At 27.6% G+C, this 12,699-nt stretch overlaps 1 long non-coding RNA gene across 1 annotated transcript; it reads right to left on the bottom strand.

The window, feature by feature from the left end:
- Positions 1-997: 997 nt before the first annotated feature.
- On the bottom strand, positions 998-4,878 carry LOC130827559 (uncharacterized). The gene is made up of 4 exons (XR_009047215.1): positions 4,670-4,878; positions 4,437-4,534; positions 2,151-2,249; positions 998-1,995 (listed from the first exon to the last, which is right to left on the bottom strand). It is a non-coding gene; the product is annotated as an uncharacterized LOC130827559 (long non-coding RNA).
- Between the last annotated feature and the right edge of the window lie 7,821 nt (positions 4,879-12,699).

Genomic DNA, 12,699 nt, shown 5'->3' with positions numbered 1-12,699 from the left:
TACTTTACTTTTTATTTTATTAATTCTATTTTCTTTTTAAAAATTTTGTAAACTAATATTATTTATTTTGAGGTAATGTTCGATGTAGGCGAATGTTATCATGCTGTGTAGCATAAAATTGCACGGAAATAGCAAGCAAGTTGAAAAGATTGGGGCACATAAAAATGTGAATCTCATACCCCTTTGCAATATTCTGAAATCAAGTGCACCTTAGCTTAGAATATTTTAAGTTTTTGGTAGTGAAAGGTAGTTAAGATTATATGAGGAGCTAAAAAAGAATTTTTTTTTTTTTTTTTTTTTTTTTTTTTTAAAAAAAAAACTACTCATTTCTTCTAGGTTGCCATTTTGGAACCTAAAAATTTAACTTTTTAACTAGAAATAAAAGCCTTCCAAATTTAAAAATATAACTTGAGAATCCATTACAAATTAGTGGACTGTACTTAGAATCTAATGGAGCATTTTAATTTTTCATTTCAAAATTTTAGTTAATTTACAACTTGTACACCTAATTAAATTACTCTTTTAATTTAAATTTAAATTTTTATTTTTGTTTGAATATGAATCTTGTTACATACTGATATTGGTTTCTTTTTAATAGCTGCTTATATTAAAAGGAAATAAAAAATAATATATCGATAAGTTTAAAACATTTCTTAAAACTAAGGTTGACATTATTCCTTATCATGAACTTGTTATTTGCGTGATTGTGAATAGTTTTTTTTTTTTTAAAAAAAAATATTATCTCTATTAGAAAAACTAGTAAATAATCAGATTTTTAGAAAAACTAATCAACAAAAAAGTACAAAAAGTCATCTTTTAAATCTTATGTTTAGCCTCTATTGACACTTTTAGTTATTGGTAAAAATTTGTAGTGTAAATAGTAATATATTGGAATAAATCTTGTATAGAATTACATGATTCAAATAGAACAAGCATTATGATTATTAAACTTGTCAAAAGATTTTTCCATTTAAATTCCAATAAAATTTTTATTATTATTTCTATAATTTAATAAAAACTATCAACGACCCGAATATATTTTGCAATCAAGAAATAAAATTAAAAACTTCCACATTTGAAGGAAAAAGAAGATAATTAACAAGATATTAGTGGCATGTTGTTCAACAAATAGTAAACATTCAAATTTGAAGCTTGATCAAATTACATGTTAATGATACAAGTCATATGATATAGAAGCACTCTAAGATATATCAAGTTATCAATAAATTAGGTTTGTTGGTACTAAATATGAATTCTATACTAATTTAGACCCAAATGAAGTTTTGTTGTATTATGTCTCTTTGTCAAGAATCCCAATATAGGAAGAATATGTAATGAATACAAAACAAAACTACTAAGCATATTGAAAGATGCTCCTACATTAGTGAGAGAAGCTTTCCTTGTAGATCTCCATTGTCCCTACTATCCTACACTCATCTCAATGCAATATAAGTTGGGATTGATATAAGAACCATATGCTTTTATCATAAGCTATATTCTCAAAATTATAAATCAATATTATGAAAACTAAGTTTAATTCTATATAAAGATATTTGTTTGTTTAAGTAATAAATAATAAGTTGAGTTTAATTAAAACAAATATTTCTTGTTTACTAAATAAGTTGAGTTTGATAAAAATAAGTTTATTTAATTTAGCAAATTGAAGAAAGGGTCTTATTCTATTCTCTTCATGTAACAACCCAAAAACAACCAGCTGATAAAAAAGATTAATTTAAACTAATGCGAAAACTTAATACTTATATCGAGCTATTACGTTGATAATATAATCAATTACTCAACAGATTATATTATCCACTAGAAATCTATCAAAGAACTTTAATATCAGAGTTTACAACTTTTGAAAGATATACAGAAATTACATTATAAGAATCATTTGAAACGATTTAAAAAATATATAAATTTCTACAGAAAATCCGGCTGAGTTCCATTTGTAAATCGGATAAACCAAAATTTTTTTTGACTTAAAAAGTCACCCTGCAAGTTCAAAACCAACATTTTAATATCACAACCAGCCATGAGTACAAGCGCCAAATATTTCAAAATTTCATCACCTCATAGGGTGGAATTTTTTCTCCAATAATTCAAAATAAGTACTAAAATAATTTTAAATAAAGATTTGCATTACTTACATTCTTTTATATGATTGGTTGAGACTGCTTTGTTGATTACTAATCTTTATCCTTTAAGCTACCGTTGACTTCAATGATTTCAAAATCTGTCCCCCATCACTACAGGTTCAAAGAACAAAACCACATAGTCAACTTATGCTAAGTACACATTTAACATAGCTTAATTTCCTTCACAACCCAATTAAAATACTAATTATATATAAAACTATAGCGAAAAGAAAACATTATAACTATATTTATGCAAAATCAGTAGATGTTGCTTCTGCCTTGATTCCTACCTTCATTTATGTGCAACCAAACAGGCTGAACTAGATTCCATATTATAAGCCAACTACACATGCAGGTAGGATATATTGATTACATCCTATAAAACATTTTCTTTTGCAAATACCCTACTTTATCAATACTTTATAAAAATCATTTTCTTCTTTTTCTGTTTTCGTAAATAAAAAAAAACTTTTTCATTTTCTTTGCTAAAACATTTCCTTTCAAAATCTTGAAATTATCAATCTATGGAATGGATATATCTTTATTTTCTATTTTCTATACTAAAACTTCCTTTTAGAGTCTTTAATTCATAAATCTATGGAATGGAACGAACTTTCTTTTCCATTGGGCTAGCTAGGCCCTCCGGATAACTATTAGACAAAGAACCCTAATGTGCACGTCCCACAAACGGCCAAACCGTAGCTCTTATCTATCCGAGGTTCTGAGAACATACCCCCCAAATATGATGTATTGTCGAGATAATCCCGACAATGTTCCAATTCCTTGGGACACCACAAAGGTAATCTCATCCGTTTCAAAACATTAAACCATCTACATCTTTTCTATAACTATTCTATGATTTCAAGGTTCGAAAAACTACTTTCTATTTTGGAAGAACATCTCTCTGTATTCAAACCAATCTCAGCAAAAGGGAAAATACATACCTTGACATCCTTTTCTCGTAACTATTAGAGATTTGAGTAAGAAATCTAACCATTTCAATTATAGCAATCAAACAATAGATTTGACTCAACTAACTAATGAGATTTGCTTATTGATTTTATAAAACAACTAAACTATGATTCAACTAATTCTTATATCTTATTTACTTTCACCAATTACCTTTGATCATTAAAGTAACTAATATCAACACTACTAAAACACTCCTTTAATTTAGTAAAATCAATATTAAGATTCAGAATCAAATACTTGAATACCCAAAATTTGAAATCACTAGCAGAAACCTAAAATAGGCACAATTTTCTCCTCACAGATGAATTTGTAATATAATCACACATCATTAGATTATACTAAGTTATAATCAATTTCTACTTATTAATTTTATATACAATTCACCCATATTTATCTCACATTCCTAACTCACTTTTTTTCTTAAATATATTCAAACACCAAATTATTCTGAAATTCATGTTTGCACCCTCGATTCACCATCAACATATCAACTACAACTCAACACAACCAATCTCATTATCGTAATTACTCTTAATAATATATCTTTTTGTAGCATTTTCACATTCACCTTTTTGTTCTACATTCCCAATATATAGTCTATCAAAACCCCATTTACAATACTAAACTATTAGTTTCATGCTTATAACACCCAAGTCCACATACATTTATCATTATCGATTTCCTACACGAATTCATCTTCATATCTCAATGTGTAACAATATTAGTTTACATGCTTGATCATATATATATTTCTTAAGCAAATTCGATCCATCATACACAAAACTCACTACCTAAACCTCATGTTCAAACTACCAATACTTAATCAACTACCAAATATCATTTCAAATTCTACTCATATTCATAATTCAAATGACAAACATATTCAGAATTCAAATGACAAACTACTTCGATATTATTTCTTGAATATACTCAAATACTACATTCATCTTTGATTGATCTTTAATAACAAAGTGCATTCTACATTTCAATCTATGCAGAACCAAAGCAAACACTTAAGAACTCAATTTGCATATAAATTTAATTTTAACATTGATTAATGTACTTCAAGATTGTACCAACTATTAACATGAATAAGTAAACTCAATTTTATTCCCCATTTCTTAAAATAATTCTCAACTAAAATTCAAATTGAAATAAGATTAATCAATATCTCAAATTTCAATGCCAATTAACATTTCACAATGTAATGTCATCAACACCAAAACTTTCCACAATTACTCCTTTTACAAATTCATCAGTTAATAATAAATCTAATTTACACATAATTTAAATTAAGCTCATTAGAATTTATATAGTGGGGTGTACCTCAAGTGTTTGGAAGGAAGTTTCCATGGAAATGAATGAAGAAATCTTCTTTTCGTATTGTCTGTGGATGATAGACTTTCAAGAGATAACAAGAAAGCCTAAAAACAAAGAAAGCATCAATTTTTAATAAACCCTAACAAAATTGGTGTTCAACAATTGAAGATCAAATGACAATATAAAATTTGTTGTAAGAAACATTGAGAATTAATAAAGATTGAGAAAAGATCGAGTACCATCAGGGATGAAAAACTAAGACCCATTTCTGTCCATCACCATCGAAATCTATAGTCAGCGACCGTCGTGTGTGGCGGTGCTAGAGCCGTAACTGGAGGGGTTGGTGGCCGCTGGCCGTTGAGGTGACGAATCTGGATTCAGGGTTGTGAGATTTCATCTCTTATGAGGGATATGGGGTTTTTTTTTTGTTAATTGGTATACTTTGGAAAAAGAAAAAAAAATTTAGGTAGTTTTTGAAAAAAAATTTTTATTAGAAACTGTTTAGAAAAAAAAAATTTTATTAGCTAATTTTTGATACTTTTTTCTTTAATTTTTTCTGATTTTATTTAATTTAACTTTATTTAAGAAATACTACCTCCTATTCAGCTGAATTGTCCCATTTTTTTGTTAGCACTATTCACTTATCACTCTTAATTTGTATTTTACTCTTAATCTATAAGTTAAAACATAGTCATATGGGATCTTGTTTGATTTGTCTCAATACAAGGATTATTAATATCAACTTTTTATAATTTTTAATTAAGCATAATTTGAGATATTAAGAGTTAAAATGTTACCTCGGCAAGTATGAAAAGTCAAATGGGACAGTTCAGCTGAATAGGAGGAAGTATTACTTATTATAACAAATTATTGGTCACTATGGTATACTCTTGAAAAATACCCCTCATAGTGAGATTATTATTATTTTTCCCTTTTTATATTAAAATCACCCATGTTATTATTGAAGTTTACCCATTTGTCATAACAGTAATAAAAATGTTTTTTTTTTTTTACTTTATTTCTTATTTTATAATAATAGGTTACTTTGGTGCGTTTTTAGTAAGCACCTCTTATAGTTAGGATTATTCATATTTAATCAAAAGTTGGGATTATTAGAAAATCAGTAAAAGATTGGCTTAATCTTGATAATTTTTCTAATTTTAATTATTTTTTAAAAAATCAATTTCTTATATTTTATAAATTATCAGTATACTTTTTTAATATTTTTAAAATTAATTTTAAAATAACTTTTATTTTAGAAAAAAGTCGTTATAATGGATAAAAATATAGTTAATTATTTTTCAACAGGCTTAATTTCCTAACACGCAAATTATGAATATGTCCAATATCGTTTTTACTTGTGCAGTTGTGCTAATCTTTTTTATATATCACACATCACAATCCTTACGGGGAGTCTAATTTGAAAAATTAGTCTAAAGGAGTAATCTTAGGCCAATTTATTTGACACACAAATTGAGAAGATAGTTACTGTTTCTGTTAAGAAACGGTTAGATTTGTAAAGGAGACTTTAAGTGAGAAGTACCTTTAAATTAAGGGAAGTGAGATGATCTAACCGCCGCGAGTGGTGTACTTGCAACCACAACGAAAGACTAAACCGAGGGCTGATGTCTCGGAAAGCATCTCCGGTGCTTAAGTCAGACCGGGAAACGTAAGTGTAAAGAGTGTAAGTATATGTCTGAGAGTAAGATTGCGTACCTTGATTTTTGTAGAAGAACGATCTATTTATAAGGACTTCAATATAGGAATCATAACTTTCGGTTGGTTATCTCAGTAGTACTGCCTTATGGAGAACGTAGTCACGGGAGTGACATAGTGAACAACGGTTACTTGAGATGATGGGAGGTTACATCGGAAAGTGTCTTCAACATGGTGGAAATGGGAAGTTGGTGTGTGATATCAGATTGGGATGAGCACGCGACTTTGATCATTGACTTTGACGGTCAATATTGATTTATAATTTGACCTCTGATTCATTGACCAAGAATATTTTGGGTATTTTAAGTATATGGGATTTTTAATCCCCATCAATTATGTTGTTTTTACTGATGTTAACATTTTTTTTTCAAGAAAAATGGACATCACAATCTTTCTTTTGGAGTGTTTAGTTTGAAAATTTCTCTAAAGGATACTAATATGTCGATCTTTCTGACACATAGATCGAGTAATTGTCTAACGTTTTGTTTTTTACTACAACATAATTTTTTTAGTGGGATATATTTAGTGATATTTAATTTAAATATCGCTACTTTAAATTTTAAATAGTATATATAAAAGATTTAGTGACATTTATTAAACCCTTTTGCAGCATAATAAAAAATCATATTAAAACTTTTTGCGATATAGGATCTAGTGACATTTCTTGTAAATGTCACTATAGATTATAACAACAATTACATATGCCACTAAAGACCAAATAAAGTGACACAAAATCACTTTATAGTGACACTTCAAATAAAAACCAATAATTATTATACAAAAAACATAAATCAATGACATTTTTTTAATAACACTATTTTCAATGTCGCGATTTGATCCTCCCACTTTTTCTTAGGCAAACAACAACTTCTCTTTTCATCAACTGTGATGTTCACCCTTCTCACATGTACGTCAGTGGTCTTCCTTTGCACATGCCAAACTATTTCAATCTACTTTCACGCAGTTTTGCAAAAATGGTAGTAATCCGTAGTCTTTATCTCATAAACTAGTTTTTAATCAGTATAAAATAATTCGCAAGTTAATTTGTTGTTTTGTATTCGCAATTCGCTCACATTGACCCTAAAATAGCCCAAAATCGATTATAATTCTCGCTTTTTTTCATCCGTAATTCATAAGAGATTTAGTGAATTATGTGACAGTATTCTTAATCTTATGCCAGTATATCTTAAGTTGTCAACACTTCATATCATTAAATAAGACAGATTAAAATTTACCTTTTAATTTAATCGGGAATCTTCTATCACGTAACATTTCAGTTTCTACTTCCATTTATGCCAACCAAAAATTAACTAGGTAAGCTAGCTTATTAAAGCTACTCTACTCTAATGACTAATATTAATAGGTCAATGTAATGATTTCCTTTTGTGTTTAATTAATAATTTAATTTATTGATGGTCATTAGATTAGTTAATTGTTGACAACTTATAGCCAGGTCATATCCTGATAACGATTCCTTCCTAAATCCAATAGCCTTCATGCAGGCACGTAATTTATACCACATGATATGAGATCCCAAAGCTATGGCCTATGAAATCACATACATAATACATTAATAAAGTTACGTATAAAACTATATAAGAAGTCTTACATGATAACTTCTTACTATCAATAATTAATTTATTTTTTAATTAATTATTTTAAAATTATAATTGATCATATTTTAAAGCTATAAGTAATAAACATTAATAAATCGAAATTAATATAATTTACATTTAACTTAACTCAAACCTTATGCGTAATAAAATTGACCCGATTGACTTAACTTTTTGAAAATATTAACAATCACACTCTTAATTATTACAATTTTAAGCAAGTAATGCTCAAATTATTAGAATTTTTATTAACCAAAGGAAAAGTATTTTTTTATTACAGTCTTGGCGGAGAGAAGTGGAAAAGTTAGTTGATAAACGAATTTAGTATGATTTATAAAAGTGGTAGTTGCTTTCTAATTAAGACAAAAGTCGATTCCGAAAGGGAAATTAAATTATAATAATGCAAAAAAGAAAACGGAAAGGCACATATGCCTTGTAGATGAAGATGTAAGCTGGTTGCAACAAATTGGATTGAGAATCTGAAGAAGGCAAAGGGCATAGATAGTGATGAATTAGTCATCTCATGCTTAATTCCATCTACCCATTAAATAAGTTAGAATTATTAAGATTAGATTATAATAATGTTTATGAGGGTTTGATGGAGGCATTAAGTATCCAAAAGTATTGATGTTGTTAGTACTAATTACATTCTCTTTCTCTCAATTTTAATATATAAGGAACCAATTATGTTGGAGTCAACTTAGAATAGATCCATGCACTTCTAATCCGCTCATAATTTTTAGTACCTATTATTATTATTATTATTAAATTTCCTCCTATTAAAGACAAATTTAATTATATGTAATTCCAAAAGCTTAATTTGCTCATTACTATAATACTTTCGGTTGTTTGGTTTTATTTTATTTAATATATAAAAAAAGGGATGGGAGTGCAATGGCTTATACCCCATTTTTTGTGTATTAGTGCCGGGGATGGCCGTGGGTCGGGTTTAATAAGACTCAAATCTAGGCCCCTGGGTCGGGTTTAATAACACTCAAATCTAGGCCCATCAATTTTTAGTTGATCGATCTCTGAAACCAAACCTTTAAAGTTTGTAAATTTTGGATTTGGACTTAGGCCTGTTGGCTCTGATGGTTTATGGTCCTAAAGCGGTTTAAAATGGTTCTTGATTTAATTATTAAAAATTTAAGTTTTTTTACATTTTAAATGTTTCATTCGTACTAAAATGAGTTTCTAGCTTGTATATAAATCTAAATTGAGCCTAAATAAATATAAAAATAGGTTTAAAACGAATTTAAAATTGATTGTGGTTGTGTAATAGGTCAGGTCTAGAGTGGATTTTGGATGGGTTTGGGATTAAAATGGGTCTAGGGAAAGGCTTTGAGTCGGGTTTCTGTTTGAAGACGCTAGACCCAGACCTAGATCAATTTATATTATTGGACCCAGAATAGAACCTAGATCCGCTGAATCTCAAAAATTTGGACGTAGACCCTAAAAATAAGGGCGTGTCTGAGATGATCTAATAAGATTTTGGACCCCTGGCCATCCCTAGTTCTGTTTGACAAATGATTGTTGATCGGTTTAGTCATTGGAAAATATTGACTTGTTTGCTAGCTTTTAAGTTGTGGTTAAACTTAGCTCTTATAGAGTTGTTTGGCTGAAATTATTTGTTAGTATAGTTAACTATTTATTAGAGAAAGATTGATCAAAAGTCAAAAGTTAATTGAAAAAGTTTATTCTTTCGGCTTAAAAGCAAGTTTTCAATTGGCGAAAAAGCTATTGTCAAATAGTTTTCTTAACTGTTTAACCAACTATATACCACAAGCTAAAAATAAAAGTCAACAAAAAAACTAAAAAAAAATTATTTATCAAAAATTTAATCATTATTATATATTAGTTTATTTTGACATGAATTCATGTCATTAAACTTTCATCCTGCCTTTTCAATTTAGATATATTTTTTGTTGTGACGTATTCACAATACTAGCATAAATTGCTCTCGTGTCAAACAACATGTAAAGTATCCAACAAATTTTAGGTCTTATCATTTTAAACATTTTAATGATTTTATAACTTGACAAATAAATTATAATAGGCTATATTTATGGGATTTATACTTTTTTTTAAAATAAATTATTGTACATATATGATACTATTGTAATTAATCACTTCTTGATTTCTTTTGTGCTCTCTAATTCTTTTTTTTTTTTTTTTTCAGATGTCAACACAAACTTTAAAGTTTAATAATTTTAGTTGTGAGATTATAAAATTATAAGAAATTGATACATGAAAAATATATATTAAAACATATTTATTTAAATTGCGCATAATTATATTGTCTATTATAAATTGTGCTAATTCATTATGAAAATTTGACTCTAAAATTCAAATAGAATAGGGAGCATACCATATGAAAGTTTAAGATGTATTAAGATTCCGTGATTTTGTTATTGTTGTTGTGGGAATCAATTCGACCAATTAGACAAGTTGACTTAAGTTCTAAAATAAATTAAATTCTAAATTATTTTTATAGTACAATTTCATGTCATTTATGTACGTGAAAATATTATCTTGCACAACAAAAAAACATAATGGACGATGCATAAAAATCAAACGGCATATATGCTAATGCTTTTGTACGTTGTACATTAGAAACTATTAAACTAATTTATCAAATTATCATATTATTATGAAAAAATTAACATATTGATGAAAAAATATTATATTCTTCATACTTCAAAGGAACTAATGGTTTATGCTAATTAAGGGCTATGAAATTCAAATTAATGGTATTATTTCATCCTATCTTATAATTTCACTTAAATGAACAACTTGTTAAAGAATCAATTCAACAGGATGCATGGGTGAGGTCAACAAAATTTATATACTTAATCTTGTACTCTCAAATGTGAATTCTTTGTACAAAAACTGTGAATTTCACATATATAAACTCTATTCATACTTCACGCTAACTAATCCACTTTAAATGAGTACTAACGGCCCGTTTGGTAGGTGGCAATAAACGATGGTAATGGAAATAAAAAACTGGTGTAATTTTGGTTGAAAAATTTCTTGGCTACCTTGATGGACATGTTTCTCAAACTTTAATTATCTCGTTTTCTTCATAAAATTCATTCCAAGACATTATCATTGGAAGACGTGGTGTTAAAGGGTAATGAAAAGTTGTAAACAATAAAACTTTTTTGTGATCAAAGTTTCATTACCATGGGAATGACATATAACTTTTGATGAAATTTTACACTATAAATCATTTTCATTATCACTATTTAATACCATTAACCAAACTGACCATAAATGATTGAAAATCCATAAGTTGAGATTCTAATACTATTTAAACAAGTTAAATGAACTAAAAGTTTAAGTAGAAATTCAGACTCAAAAATATGTTATATTCTTTATCACAACTCAATCAAATAGGTTAATTAAACTGATAATCAAAATCCCAATATATATATTTAATATATAATTTAATTACTTCAATTATCCATTTTAAATTTGTATAATAAACCGTGGGTTCTATAAGAATTTCAATTGTTGTTTACATAGCAAATAAATAAAGTATTTTCCTTGGCTTCCCAAAAATCCACTATCTTAAACATGATTTTGTGTGTATTATTCGAGAATTAGTGAACGTGTGTGAATGTGCTTTATTTGAAATGGATATAATCAACATCATCACCTTTTTGTACAAGTAAGTGGACGACAAAGACAAACTATTACGTAATATTATCCTACCCTTAACTTTGTTCTTTTAGAATTTTTAAGAAAAACACGACAATGGAGAGAGTTTTTCATATAAAAACGCCAAAGTAGCAAATTAACTTTAAAGGTCTACATTATGGAAATTCATTATAAAATTTTCGATCTTAAAAATACTTTTTCTGTCTCTATGAGTTTGCATTTTAGAACTTAAAAAATTCTTATATATTTGAGTTTTATTGTGCAAATCCAAAGACAAAGAAAGAGCATATTATACAGTTAAATATCAAATGTACATTTTTTATGACTTTACATAAGAAAATATTAACTACATTTAAATCCATGACTTAATACGTATAAGAAGGCAATATTCGAGCTTTGGGCATAATAATAATCTATATGTCTAGTTAAATTTTACCGAAAAAATTAATACATTACATCAAACTATTTTTTGGAATTAATTTGTTATATCCACTAAAAAAATATTAGATAACTATTGTGATTTTCATCACTAAAGAAGCGTCGTTAAAATTAAATATTGACGACTTAGCATCGAAAATAAACCAAGTCGTCACCGGGCGATTTTTGTTGCCAATTGTTGCTTTTTTGTGATGGAAACTAAATCATTGCTAATGTTGGTAAATTTGTCGTAGATAAATTTAATCTTCAACAATATTTTCTAATGAAATATAATATTAATCGAAAGTTAAAGTTGATGGACTACACAAATTAAACGAATACATAACCTAAACAATTTTATAATCTTTCCTTTATTATTTAGTTGGATCAAGTAATACATTTTCCAGATAAGTTTTTGAGTTTAACTCTTGTTAAAATATAAGATAATCATCTTTTAAATTGTATTTTTATATTAATTTAAATTTACTACTAAAAAATGACACGTTTTAGTAAAATCACACTAATGGAAGGATAAGTTAATGGGAATATAAGAATGGTCGTGATTCTATGTTGTTAGGTCATAGTTATGTTTACGTCCATGGATATAGGCCGCCCAATCATGTTGTCCCATTGATAGTGATTCTCCTTGCTTCCTTCTTAAGCCATTTTAAGCCAATCAGAATCTTACTTTTTCATATCCACTAAAGCCATTTACTATACGTGTCTTCTTCTCTTCATATGGACTCAAATTGCATGTTTTTTATGCTTACGGTTCATCTGTTTTTGGTAATTATTTTTTTCTCTAATAAATTATCTTATTATCATTATTAATCAACTACAAGGGTTTTTTTTTAAACAGT

This window comes from Amaranthus tricolor, chromosome 11 (assembly GCF_026212465.1).
Source record: "Amaranthus tricolor cultivar Red isolate AtriRed21 chromosome 11, ASM2621246v1, whole genome shotgun sequence".
Lineage (NCBI taxonomy): Eukaryota > Viridiplantae > Streptophyta > Magnoliopsida > Caryophyllales > Amaranthaceae > Amaranthus > Amaranthus tricolor.
The sequence above is the reverse complement of the archived record's forward strand: the minus strand, read 5'-3'. Positions and strand labels throughout refer to the sequence as shown.